The sequence below is a fragment of the Electrophorus electricus genome, chromosome 2, assembly GCF_013358815.1.
Source record: "Electrophorus electricus isolate fEleEle1 chromosome 2, fEleEle1.pri, whole genome shotgun sequence".
NCBI classification, from domain to species: domain Eukaryota; kingdom Metazoa; phylum Chordata; class Actinopteri; order Gymnotiformes; family Gymnotidae; genus Electrophorus; species Electrophorus electricus.
This window is the reverse complement of record NC_049536.1, coordinates 26,827,170-26,841,645: the sequence shown is the minus strand read 5'-3', so window position 1 is coordinate 26,841,645 and position 14,476 is coordinate 26,827,170. Positions and strand designations below refer to the sequence as shown.

Here is a 14,476-nt window from a genome sequence, read left to right as displayed (position 1 = left end):
AACTTACAATAGAGCTTTCTTTGCATAATAATGATAATGATCACTTTTCAAATGAAAAAGAAAACTACAAAATCCCCATTGTTACAGGAATACCCGTTTCAGAATCAAATCAACATAGATTGCAGAAAGTCAATGCATTAATCAAAAATGCATCTCAAATTCACTCTTAGTGCATCTGTGTTGACATCCCCCAAGTTCACAAAGACAAAATCTTAATACATGAAATCATCCAGGCAAAATTCAAAGCTGCTAACAGCTAAATAAAAAAACTGCCAGGTCAGTGCAGCTGACAAGTTCAAACTACACCGCCATCTGTACCCAAGTAGAAAACAGCATACAGTAAACACAAAACAAACACCTAAAATATAGTAAACACAAAAAAGCAACATGTTTCTGGTGACAGAGCACTGCCGCAGAATGTAGCAGAATCTAAAACAACAATCTCCATCCCCATCCTGGCAGAGTGATTACCATGAATCCAACGATCACAACCCGGACACTGGGAGAACTCTTGACATACGAACAATCCAATAACGAGAAGCAGATGACTCCAGCTGGCAGCGAGGATGACAACGAAGAGATGAAGAGCAAAGCCTTTAGAGAAAGAGAGAAAGAAAAAAACCCAACACCTGAGGCTGTGAGACTGCTCCTACTGCAAGGCTTTCAAAACATCTGAGGAAAAGAGCCAAGGTCAAAACACAACACACAGATTCACTCAGAGGTGAGTCATCAAGGGACAGTATTCGGTGTACGAGATTAAAGGTTTCCACAGTATCTATTACAAACACCAGACACATCATTTAGGAGAAATTATTGAAAGTCTCAGAGGACAAATGTAGGCGTTTTTCAATAGAGACAAAAGTGCAATATGAGATGATGTTATTGAGTTAGCCAAAGGCTAAACTAATAAACAGGTTTCAGCAAACCAAACCATCAGAATATAATTGACTGACATTGGAAATCACAGTGACAGTATTTTTAATAAGATAATTTAAAATCCTCTTCAAAATGAAGAAAAAAGAACCCTGCTAACTCTAAATTTAGGTAAAAGTCATTTCACATGTAAATGGGAAATTTATATATTTTTATTACTTTTCTCAGTCAGGCTGCTATTTATTCCTGAAGGACTGTTTCTGAAATTAAGAAAATATATATTTATTATTATATTACATAGACAATAAAGATACATATATGCCTTAATAAATGCGTCTGTAGAATGCATATTTAAATGTGCAGATATCTTCACTATGATCCTTTTTTATGAGTTGTTTGTTGAAAAACCATTTCTCCAAAGCCCATGCATCCTTCAGCACGTGCATATAAGAGATGATCTCAACAGAAACTTCATTCCGTGACAACTATATTACGCATAGCGTGGAGTGCAGGAGCAGGTCTTGTGCTTGCCTGGCAAACGCAAATGGTTTCCACATTCCTTTGAAACCTTTCAACTCATCTCTCATCCTACTCGAGCGTCATTGCTGAAGTATGCGATGATCCCGTTTGCGTATCAGAAGCAACTGTGGCTAGAGAGGGGATTGATTAAGGAAACACAGCAACGCAGGGTAGAGGCAGCGAGATTTACTCTCGGGTTGCTTACTCTGTCAAGGCAATGAAGGTTTATGTCCGCCACGAAAACAGTTATAAATCTGGTCTTGCAGTTTATTATGAAGAAAATGGTTTGTTTCAAGATACATTTCAAAATATATTCGCAAGTAATGCAGCTCATATGCTTCAGACGGTAAAATGTTCCCATAAATTGTGCCTCCACATCTATAGAAGTGTGGTCCACAGTTTCGGGATCCTTAGGCATCACATGTCAGAATGTGCTGGATCCTGGGATGGGTACAGATAACAATCACCTAGCAGCAACTGTGTAAAGTGCTTAAATCATACAAAGCTGTTACTACTGTGACTGAGTACGAACTCCATTAGCTCAAAACTGAAGAGAAGACATAGAACAAACATGCAACAACATAACAGAAAAGACAAATGACACACTGTTAGTTAATCTCTCCGATGCCATCAGCAGCAATCAGTTAATTTATCTCAATTTAAGTACAAGAATGGCAAAATTCTGTTGGAGAGATGATGGAAAGTCTGCTTTTTATCCCTCTGGAATACACGTGTGTTCAGATGGAGTTACCATACACATTATCTTTAAGGAGTAATCACTGCATGCATCATCACAAAGAAGGAAAACTAATTACATCGACAAAATGCAAAAATTAAGTTTTTGGCTAGACAGTCATTGAGTTCGCCGCTGAACTCATTCATTTCAAGCTGCAGATTGTGAGAAATTGCCTGGCTGTGTAACTCCACAATTGCATTTATCTTTCCCAAATCAAATTATGCATTTCAAAATAAATGCACATAAGAACTAAAAATAAAGGGACCCCCATTTGTAGGTACAAATAATTTGGTGATAAAGCGCAAAAGGAACACTGAACTAGTACTAAATTCCTGATATGCAATTCTCTTGCATATAGTGACTAGTATTTCACTAGAAGTCAGTATTAAAAGGAGGATAAAGACTTAAGGAGTTTGGAATTAATCATTTTACTGACCGATATGTTCCAGTAATATCTGAAGCCTGTAATTAATTTAACAAAACTACTGCATTATCTGACACACACACACAGTAGAACAGAGATACAGAATACCACTATTATCTGCCACACCATCAAAGGGCATGAGCTAGGATATTGACAGGCAGCCCAAACCTAGACAGGAGCAACCGAGGGTAAATGGCCTTGCTCGGGGCCCAACAGCAGGAACTCTCACAAGCCAAGCACCTTATCCACTGAGCCACCACTGCCTGCGCTAACTAAGAGATTACCTTTTATACACTGGACAAATTTACCATTTTTCAACTTGCAACAATAACCTGTAAAAATCAATCACTGATATGGCAGATTATGTTCTGAGATGCAGATCTGTGCCCAACTTATGCTTCCAGTGAAAAATGAGAACCCAGACAAACAATGAATGATTTAATTAATTATGGCAAGTGGTCACGAAGGAGATAAATAATAACCATTAATCTTACTTTTCTTGCTTAATTTGTAATCTTGTTCATAATATAAGCTCTAAAAGTTAAAAAAGAGGAATATGTTCAGAAAAAGCAGAACTAAAGCATCTGACCTTGATGGCTTTTTGGGGAATAGAACAAAAAGGGGTACCCAGTCAAAAATGCAGCATTGTGAAGGAAGGGGGAGGGGGGGGTTGATGGGGTCTCATGTTGATGGACTATTCCTTCTCTATATTTTTAATATATAACAGAATATATTATTACTTTAACACGTGTGTTACTTAAAATAATAGGCATAATTAATTATTGCACATGTGATAAAAGTAAAAAATAAAATAAAATAAAATAAAAAAATAAATAAAAAGAACTAGACCAACAAAATCATATGGCAGTCAGTACACACAGTGGACAGACGGTCCCCTCAATATCCTGGAGGGTAGCACAAATTAAACCGGGACAGAGCAAGGCTAACTGAGGCTGAGGCCAGCTGTGATATAAAGGGCACTGCAGTGGGTCAGTGCAGACAGAGTACCTTACTGGGACACCATCAGTCAGGAGATGGAAAGGCATTAGTGTTGAGTGGGGCACACTGGGGTCCATAGGGAGTGCACTCAATGACAATGAAAGGTTCAAACCACATGGAACACTATGGTTTGAAAAGGAACAGTGACAAAACAGACAACCTGTTGTCCTCCAATAAAAAGTCAGCATAGCGCTATTGTTGTCAACAAGACACAAATAGAAGAAACATCCGTACTTTCTGATTGTAATCTTTCTCAGTTCATAACACACTGCCATGGTTTAATGAGTTAAGGGCCGCCTGGGGTGGAATTCAACCAATCTCCTACGCCATTAACGCTGCTAAGTTAACACGGCCCACGGCCTGGTCACTCAGTGTGCTGTAAACTAGCCCCAGACAGGTACTGGAAAGAGTATTACAGATGAACAGAAGATATGGAACTTATCATCCAGCATGCATATCTCTGTTGTTATTACACAAGTTCTAAAATCATCTGAAGGCAGGAATATGGATCATGATGAAGAACAACATGATGAATTGAGCTTGACTCCGGTGGAACAATTCTGTTTCTTGTTGTCAAACCTCTCTGTGTCCAGACGCTGTGGTAAATTATGTAAACATTAACTTACATTAACGTAAAATTCATTGGTGAGTGTAAACGCATCATATAATTACTTTATTCTGTTCCCATTAGGATTGCCTCCACATTTTTGTTTACTACTTTTATTAGTGTCTGTCTTTACACATAATTTCCAGCCAGGAATGTTCTGAATTTTTTATTATTACACCTTCAACAGAGATGATCTCAAAGACATATTTGATATATTTTGATGTCAATTGTTAAGCACTCATGAAGCCAATAAACAGAATCTCTTATATTAAAATGTCAAAATCCACAGGAAATTTGCTTAAGTTACCTACCACCCCCTCCCAAAATGATCCAGGCAGATAATAAATTATATGAGCCAATGTAATGAAATGGGCTACTCATGCATCAAATTAATTACAAACAAATTAGCAAGAAGTTAATTAATGTACAGTTTAATTATAAACGTATCATTGTACCAGTGTGATATGTGCTGGTAAATCACCTGAGATTGAAATATGGTTCAAATATGGTAAAATATGGTCTAAGGATTCCCTTCCTTGCTGTTTTCTCTAAAAAAAAATATATTATTGTCTCTGGTTTATATGGAAATTCTCCATATTCTATGCACCCTGAAATCAACCATGCCTAAGCATGAGCACTGCTCTATGTTTTCTAAGGTACACATACTGTATATTTACCACATATCAGTATTTGCACAAAAGCATTTAAACTTTAGCCTCAGGCAAGCTGTCAGGTCACTAGTCTCAGTGCCAGTCCCATCGTCTCTCAGGTACGGAGAAAAGACAGATACATTTTAAAGCCTTTCCAGAGAGGATTTCAATTCAAGTACTGCGGAGGTTGAAGGCAGAACTACAGTAATAACTCTGTGACTGAGCATAGCTCTGAGCTTGTCCTGCTCTCTTGCCTTCAGTGCGACAGGCACCCGAGACAACATTACGGTTGAGGCATTCACCCCTAATCCACCACTCAAGCTCACCCAAAACGGGCCTCATCAAGCTAATGCAAAAGATTGATGTGCCACTTAAACATCAGTACAGTGTCGCTATTTTGTGAATGTGCAGAGCATCGCACAAGCAGAAGCGTTCAAAATCAGGGGCTTGATCTAAAATGTGACAGTGGAAAACCGGAATCCTGGAATTGCTAACATACACCGGAAAAACCCCCACTCAAATGAACATGCCAGACAAATACATGTGTTACTATGAAAACTTTGACATTTCTATGACAATAGTTTATATAGAACATTTGATATGTGTTAATTCCAAAGCATCCATTTGGCCAACTTAAAACAACAACAACAACAACAACAACAATGCTTGACTACCCAAGTAATAATAAACACGTCAAGTCCCCCCCCTCCCCCATTTCCAGGCAAGGCATTTCATAGTTTCAGCCACAGTCAGGAATCTCTTTGTAGGTCAAACTGTAGTGATAAAAAAAAAGCAATCTACTAAAACTGGTATGCTAGTGTAAACATACCTCTGCATTTACCTACAGAGGGCACTGTAAACTCTGCATATACTAACAGAAGTATGCTTACACTGCCCTCTGTTAGTAAACGCAGAGATAAAACTGTGGTGGTTCTTGTATTATTTAAGCCATTCCTGACTGAGGCTTTGTTCAAACTAAGCTATCACTCTCTTTTATACAATAGACATATAAACATCTAATAAATAAATCAAAAAGAGAAGCTTCAACAGTCAAGCCCCAACTACCTACAACCACAATTTAATTAAGTGCCCCAATCAGTATGCACAGAACCTGGGGATAGCAATTTCTGAGCATTGACTGCACAGCAAAGGGCATGGGCGACAGCGCTACAGCAGCTGGCTGTAGATTCTGTTGCCACAGACAATGGAGACCAGCCTATAATGGCACAGACCAAACCTAAACTCTTTTAAGGGGATGTTCTTTCTAGGCCCTGCTAGAAGGCCACTTGGCACGCGTCGATTAGAGCGGCCACGTGAACGGCGCTCTTCTAGGTATCTTACGTATTGGCAGACGGTGAACTAACTGAAATATATTCCCCAGTGATGGTTTAGGACTGCTGGATGGAGATAAGCTGCAGTTCTCTGGGGAAGGGTTAGAGCGATGGACTCACTTTCCCCCACCTTCAATAGCAATAAACAACAAAACAAGGAAGGTCTGTCAACTGGGACAGTGGCTAACGGGGAACTAATTAGGTTTTCCTAAGATATCATCAGGTGAAAGACCTCTGGTGAATCGCAGGTCTATACAATCACTTGTTTCTGTTAATTACTCACCGCATTGGCAGAGGTTATTACAAAGGAAAAGGAATAAAGAATAGCACAAACAAGACCTGACAAACAGGGCTTTGTAAACGTTATTACAGAAAACTACAGTCACTGGTACATTTCTCATGATTTCTCAAAAATATAGTTCCTAAGGAAAACATAACTGATGTGTCTTTAATCACAGGCAGGTTGACAGCCGAGAAAGGCATTATGCATGAGGTCACAGACAGCTCGGAGAATAAGAGGAACACCACTCCAGCTCCTTGTGAAATTAAATCTAAGAAGAGCGTAATTAATGCCACTGATGCTGACTGCCAAGAGCGCAGATGTGTCATTACAGGACAGTCTGTGAAGCAAGGGGCTTAAATGAGAAATGAAAGAACTAGCTAATTAAGTACATTTCTCACACAAAAACAAATTCCTTTAAATTTTCTACATGTATAATTTAAAGAAATGCACTGCTTGTAGAGAGTGCATCCCATCTGTATCAGTACATACCAACTATTAAGTTAAACAATAATATACGTTTGACTTTTATTGTGATTTGTTAGTGCTCATATACCACCCATATAACACTAAGTCCCCCTACTGATGCAAACGACTTTCAATATTAGCTCTTAAACCATCTGGCACGATGCTCACTTGAGCCAACAAAACTTTTATTTGCCATGTTTTGCATTAGGTGCTTAAGCAATATATGTGCACTCTTCCAGTTATATGTTAAATCAACGTAATTTCTTCCACTTATGTGTTAAGTCAGCATAAGCACTCTTTTTAAAAATGTATGAAGTTTACCAAAAAACAAAACAAAGGAGAGGAAAAGGAAAAAAAGTTTATTGTTCCAGTGCAGGTTTGGTTGCCTTTTTTACTAAAATTGGCTTGTGTAGATAACTCTCTTATTATTTTTGATTGTTAACAGTTGGCTTATTAAGGTATGTACATTTTATTAGCTGATGGCTGCTCTACTGGGAAACTGTAAATGACAGCACACACAGAGGGACCTCCAAAAGGCACATTTCCTTCTGCTCTCCTATTGGTTAAAGCCAACTCTGGCCATGTCACTTAAGGGCTTTGAATAGCATAAACTCTATGATGACTAACATAAGGTACAAACTCAAATATTAACTAACAGATTTGGATTAAAATGTTCTCTGTACCAGAAAGAAAACAGACTGATCAAAAACACAAAAACAAAATCCACTGAGAAGATGATCAGACCTTAACAGGAGAAGCAGTGACTTTGTTGATGTGACCCACTGCTGCTGCCAGGGGAACACTGTTGCCTAGTGATGGTTTAGTCAGTCTCTGGGGAAAGGTCAGCTACCACACCACTTGTTGGTTCATGCGAACAGTGCAGGAGACATTCTTGCCAAGTCACCATGTTTAATACTGTTTACTTCAGTCCTCAGGCAAAGAGTGAACAATGTAGCCCTTACATTCAAAGGGTCCAAGTATTCATTTTAAACCTATTCTTTCACCATAGCAAATTCTGTGTGAGTAGTCTGTTGTCTTGGAAAGTGTGATATCAAGAGAAGGAACAGACCCCCTGTTCCATTTCTAGAGACATCAGATTTCCTTTTCCCCCACCAAGACAAACTGGACTGGTACACTAAAAATGGCAGCTAGAAAGTCTAGAATGTTTGAAAGGCTAATGCATCCTACATTATTTGACTGGAAATTACACAGTGACTTACAAAGGCTTGCTGTCAGTTAATGTACTTACACTGGGATGGCCACACAAGCATTTGAAGTGACAAACTGAAAGTAACAACAGACCCAGGTCTGAATTGTCCACTATACTAACTCTATTTCTGAAGGCCCGAGTACTGCGGTCAAAACTCTGGTGATCATTCCATTGCAATTTCATCCAAACAGAAGTAATCATTTGAAAATGCATTTTGATTACCATTACAATGACACCAACAGAGCAAGGTAATACTCCCCAATTTACATGTAATTTGACTTGGTAAAAAGTCCTGATTTAATTTTTTTTTTTTTTTTTTTTAATGCAGTCCAAGGGGGCAGTCAGATATCAACGAAAAGGAAATGAGAATGTCTTACAGGCATTAAATCTTAATAATCTGTCACAAATCTTTTCACAGCACAGATACATCCAAAATAAAACATTTTTTGCATTAATCCCAAACTAGGCAATTAGAAAAATCAATGGCCCAGGACTTATGATATTTAAAAAGGCCATTAAGGTTTCCAGCACAAAGTGGAGCCAATGATCTCCATGTATAAATTCTAAATAGGGACTGCCTGCACCTAGAAGTCATCGATAAAATGTCATTTATCTTCCACAAGCCATGTCTTATGCCCTTCTAGTTGTGGTCAGTAGAGGAAAACCCAACCAAGCACTGTAATGAGATGGGCTACAGGGCTGAATGTTTTACTTCGTCTCCCGGGGCTTGGGCATGATCCACGGTAATAGAGATAAATCAGCCTAATGAGGAAAAGTAATCTCACTGCATTCCTCATGTAGTAAGTATACCGAGTCATTTCTCAACTCCACAAACCAAATTTGAATGTTTGAATTCACAGCACAACCATGAATATTAACGAGTTCTATTCAGCTAGGCTAGTGTGTTCCCTTATTTTTGGTGTAAAATACAAATAGTCATTCTGGCATTAGCAATAAGGCACTGCAGGCAATTAACCTTTATGAAAAACTAAAGATTATACGAGAAGAAGATCGGATATTAACTATGCGTGCTATTACCATGACTTATACAGTGATTGCAGCTATTGATTGTGATTACTCAGCAATCCTAAGCATTCCATAAACTAGCCTAGGCAGCTCACAGAGCACTGTGGCACAATGTGGAGCTGGTTACTACTACTCTAGGAATTTATAGTTAATACAGGCCTTGCCTTGATAGAGAAATTCAAATGCAATGCATTAAAAGCACAACACTGCCAAATTAACATACAAATTAGCATAGTGCTAATGTGCATTCCAACATTCTACTGTACAAACATCATTGTGGCAAAGCATTGTTCTGTCAGGTTTCTTACATGTACTGTTACATGCTAGTTATATTGTGGATCCAGTGTAGGTGTCCTCATATTACTGCCACAGGCTTGCGGACCAATGGGGAGCTTGAAAAATGGTCAATATGACAGGGTCAAAAATGGATGATTAGGTAGGACTGCAATCTATTTGACAAATGACGGGGAGAGAGGAAGGCTGGGTCATCTGTCATGCTGCTGTTTAGGTGGCACGCCTGAGGGTGTATCTGCTGCATGGACTAGGCGTTGTCCTCTACGCTGTGACTGACCTGCACCGAGTCGCTTTCAGTCACACACCCCGGCATTAGCTGCCGCCGAGATGTCACAGTTATTATAGGTGTGACAAGATGACCATGGCACTGTTGTGATTCAACAGAATCTCCAGCCCAACTAGCCTCGGTCTAGTTCATTCAAAGTCCTGGAATATACAGAATGCTTAATTGTATGGTCCTGCTTGCACCATGTGTGTAGGTGACAGGTTTTTCGAGTCATAGCTGGCAACTAGGAAGAGACTGGGGAAACACACTGAAACAAACATCAACTGCAGCTTTTGACAGGAAAATATGTCAGGAAATGTGTCAGGAAACCCATCATCTAACAAACTTAGTGTAATCAATGTATAACATCTTCGGCAGAGCCTGTGATAAGTGGGCACTGCTACAGTCAGAGTGATGCTAAATGTTACTTAGTAACCCTACAAGAATATAGGTTCCATAGTGTTTTGCCACTTGACTGATCTCATAGTATGTACATTTACAGCATTTAGCTGATGCTTTTACCCAAAGCAACTTACAGTTATGACTTAGCAATTTTTGAGTTAAGGGCCTTGCTCATGTGGCAACAGTGGCAACCTGGCAGTAGTGGGGCTTGATTACTAGTCAGGTACCTGAACCACTAAGCTGCCACTGCCCTATGAATTAAAGCCCCAACATTGGATGAAAATTCAAACAGCTTAATAAGACGGCTGTGGTCCAAGTGAAGCCTTATATGGAGTTATGCATGACAAAACAGGAGCCGTTCATTGTCAGAGCATGGCATCAAGGAGCTGGTTTGACAATACTATAAGGAATTCAACAGTTTTAAAAACACTAAGTGAAAAACATCTCCAGTAAGGCTTTACAAGCTTCTGTACAGTAGCTCACTAACAAGGAAGAAACAATTGTTCAAAGGAATATATTTAAGCACTGAGCTTATGATACAAAGCCAGGGCTTTTCATATTCTTTCCCAACAATTACTGATGCATATTTATGATTATTTTACGTCACTCATGTTTTCTTGTTAATGTAACACACAGATCATGTCACCCATGTCAGTCCCACCCTAACCAAACAAAGATAGTAAGTAAATCAGGTTCATGATTACATAAGGGTTTGTTTTATTTTCATACACTCATGCTTTTGAACCCCATCTGCTCAGATGTTGTTGTAGGAATATTGGCTGCATCTGCACCTGCACCATCTCCAGCCTTTGATTTGTTTCAAAGCTTGAGGTAAAAGCACAGGAGCCTGTGCATCTCTGATCAGTGCAGAAAATCGCTCACTGTCTGACATGACCGGCGCGCACCAGCTCTCCCAAAGCAGCACACTACCAAAGCTCAGCAAAGGAAGACAATAAAGGATAATAAAATTTGCAAGATCGTCTGATGAGCAAGTGGAGTTCTTATGCCTATGGGCTGATTTCAAAAAGAAAAGCTGATCTTTGTGCATGCTACACAAATGAGTTTCATTTCAGCTTGAAGACTTTTTATTCCAGTGCATTATTGCCTGCCCCAAAACAGGAATTAAGACACTGGCACAGTGTTCTGATCAAGGAACTGATCAAGTTCCTTGATCAAACCTGATCAAGGAAGCTAAAGAAACTTAAATCATCCTGAAATATCAATCATGCAGAGTAATTAAAGAGACCGAAGTATTATACTGGTTAGGAAAGGTGATTTGTTTACTTCTTCTTGGTACTTACAGGATTAAGCATGGGGGGGTAGTTTGTGGCTGTCAGTCATTCTCAAGATGATTAAAAAAAACATTTATTAAGCAAGTCTTAATAAACTGAGTACACAGCCACAAACCTTTTGGCTGGAAACCAATTTGATGTGACCTGTTTTTCCTCTACATTTTACCTATATAATAATACCTACAGTTCTTTAAAAGCGTATGCACACCCAGTTCTTACCGTGACACTCATGAAATGTAAATGACATGAAGAATGTGGAGTTCTACACAGTCTAGCTTTATTAGTCAGTCATTTAAATTGCAAACACAGCCATGAAAATGATTGCCCGACAAAATGGAGTTGCAATACCTATGTACCACAAGAGAAGAAAAAAATAAATAAATAAATACACACTGTGTAACAGCAAGGCAGAGACAATGCATGTCTTGACACAGTACTGTATGCAGCATCTGTTGCTGATACAGCGAGAGGATCAGTCAGTACTCTGATGGCTAGCTCTGACAAGTACATCTACACCGATTGAATGGTCGCCTGCACCTAGAGACAATGCCAGCACATGCTTGTTTCTGGATATTTTCTGATACAAATATACGCATCAGTCTTAATAATAAAAAAATGTAATTAAATTTTAAAAAATTAAAAATCTTAATCAATGTGATACTGCTTTCTCCAGCTCTCATGCTTCATCAATCCATATGGCACCACTGTAATGTGGAAAGGACACCATACTACACGATTTATCAAATATGAGTTATTCCATTGAACAATGGATTAGTTGTTTTGACTAGTCTGACTGTTGTCAAAGCAGGCTCAAAGTGAATACAATTTAGCATCATTAGTATTTCAGCATCATCTATGCTTGATACATAATCAATCACGTCTGATCAAAGTCTGATTACAAACAATTTACAGATAAGAAATTAAACTTTAGCTTTTATCCTTGTTGACAGCCCACATAAATCAAATAAATATATAAAGAAAAGAAAAAAATTGAAAGCAATCCAATTACTATCCCCATCTTAAGGGAACTGGCACTGTCAGTTATTATGTCCCCTTAAAAGACCTTAGCCACTTGAATTCAAGCAATTTCAAATAAAATAAATTACTTTCCTTTTATTTACACATTTCCCATAGATTACCACAGTGGATTTATATTCCAGGTTATATGTCTACGTTTATGTCCTAGTGGACTCTTCTGGACTCAAACTGAAACATTCCCATAGTAAAACCCACATATATTGTTCACTACACACAAAGTCACAGAGTGTAACAATTTCTTTAACAAAAGTGACAAGAGAGAGCCAACAATCGCTATGGTGCTATTCTCACAAAGAGACCGTAAATCTGCAAGAGCAGTCTGAGTTAGAGGAAAAGACATAATGGAGTTTTTGGACTCTGGAGGTAACTGTGGAAGCAAGACTTTTCCAGTCTCACTCTGGCCGTGGGGTGCCTCGGCGATGAAAAGAAGACATTCGGATTTTTGGCAAGACTCCCTCTGACCTGCACCGTAGGAGATGGCTGAGTGCACACACGAACCAGTGAAACCGACCGGATTTACTGTAAAAGGGGTACGAGGGGAAGTCAACAGTGTCCAGACACGTTCGAATGACAAACGCGGTCACCACAATTACGTGGGTCCCATAGGAGAAACGCAGCGACATGATGTCTGAGAATTAAGCAGACATCGATTACTGCGTTTGCGGGGCAAAGCATCAAAAAGTTACAAAACAAGTCTTATAAATCAACACGTGGGCGTAAATGTAATATACGTCAGATACTTTCAGCATAATAGATACTCCCCAAATAACCCTCGTGTAGATTTCAAAGTCCCATGCCACTACCAAACGCGCCGACAAATTATTGCTACCCGCACAATTTCATGGACATTTTCTCGGTAACTATTCCCACAGCTACAACTATTCTGCAGTGCCTCACGGTGTTTTTACATTTTTGAGAAAAACTATGTCGCACTAGCTAAAGCGCGCTAAAGACAAACTGGCGCAACTTTTTGTTGATTTAGCACAAAAACCGCATTTGTTTCACTGTGCAGAGACTAATTAATTTCCACACTTCTTCCATTCAGTTGCTCTGTTTCATCATTTAAGTCCAAAACCAGTGTCGAATCTCTTACCAGAAAGTCGGCAATCCTCTCGTATATCTTGAGCGATGACCCAAAGCGATTTCTCCCCACTCAGCCAAACCCACTTTCACACAAGATTCCCAAACCTCATCCCCGTACACTCGCTGGAAAAGTTTGGTGACGTCAGCCTGCTCGGTAGTCAAACACCGCCGCAGGGACGGTCGACCATCTGAACGTTTAAAGGGCCAGATGAAGGTGACGCCGCACGCTGTTTACCGCGCACCCAGCCGCCTTCTCCCGTTAATCCCCGCTCAAAAAAATCAGACCTGAAATTACTATCCACCATCTGGATTACTCATCTTTTTCCCGGTAAACCTTCGGTACTTATTCGGAAATTATCATGTGGAAGTAGCCTATATAATTTATGTCAGAAATGTATGCCTTATTGTAATGTATTTGACATCTATACAAAAGTAAAAATGCGTATGATTTCTGAGAAGACTTTAAAGCATTTCTTTAGCCAACAGGACACTGACGCCACCCTCACTTGTTAATTTTATCCTCCAGTTCTGACTAATTAATTATGAAGCTTTAAGTGCCAGCGATAGTTCTGGGTCTATAACCACTCAAAGTGAGTGTCTCAGAACGGTCACTGGCACGTAAAGCTTCTTAATGTTGGATTACTGACACTCAAGGGTCATCATAGTCTTTCATTTTCACTTGTTTCAATAATAATATTATATTCATCATTAATATTATTAATAATAGTAGTAATAACAGTAATGAAACCACAGGAAGATTTTGACTCCCAGAGAACTGAGTGTAGACCCACAGATCTGTTGTCTGTTAGCATTGGGGGTCAGCGCTGCAAGAGTATCCAGCCCAACATTTGCCAGCAAAAATGTGATGTTCTCACGTGGGTGTCATCAGAGCAAAACAAGAACAAGCCAGAGTGAGCGCTGTTGCCTGTGTTAACCTCGTGAAGGAGGTTCAAGCGACACTTCAGCGTATCAGTGTCAC

General features: G+C 39.3%; 1 protein-coding gene across 4 annotated transcripts in view; it reads right to left on the bottom strand.

Moving 5' to 3' along the window:
• Nucleotides 1-13,610, bottom strand: part of gulp1a (GULP PTB domain containing engulfment adaptor 1a) — a 54,308-nt gene extending 40,698 nt beyond the window's left edge. For 2 of the 4 annotated variants that reach the window (XM_027021909.2, XM_035523900.1), the window contains exon 1: nt 13,508-13,609. The gene's annotated coding sequence lies outside the window, so the exon portion shown is untranslated. Of the gene's footprint in view, nt 1-471; nt 595-13,507 lie in introns of all 4 variants that reach the window. The other 2 variants (XM_027021916.2, XM_027021947.2) reach the window with 2 other exon arrangements.
• Between the last annotated feature and the right edge of the window lie 866 nt (nt 13,611-14,476).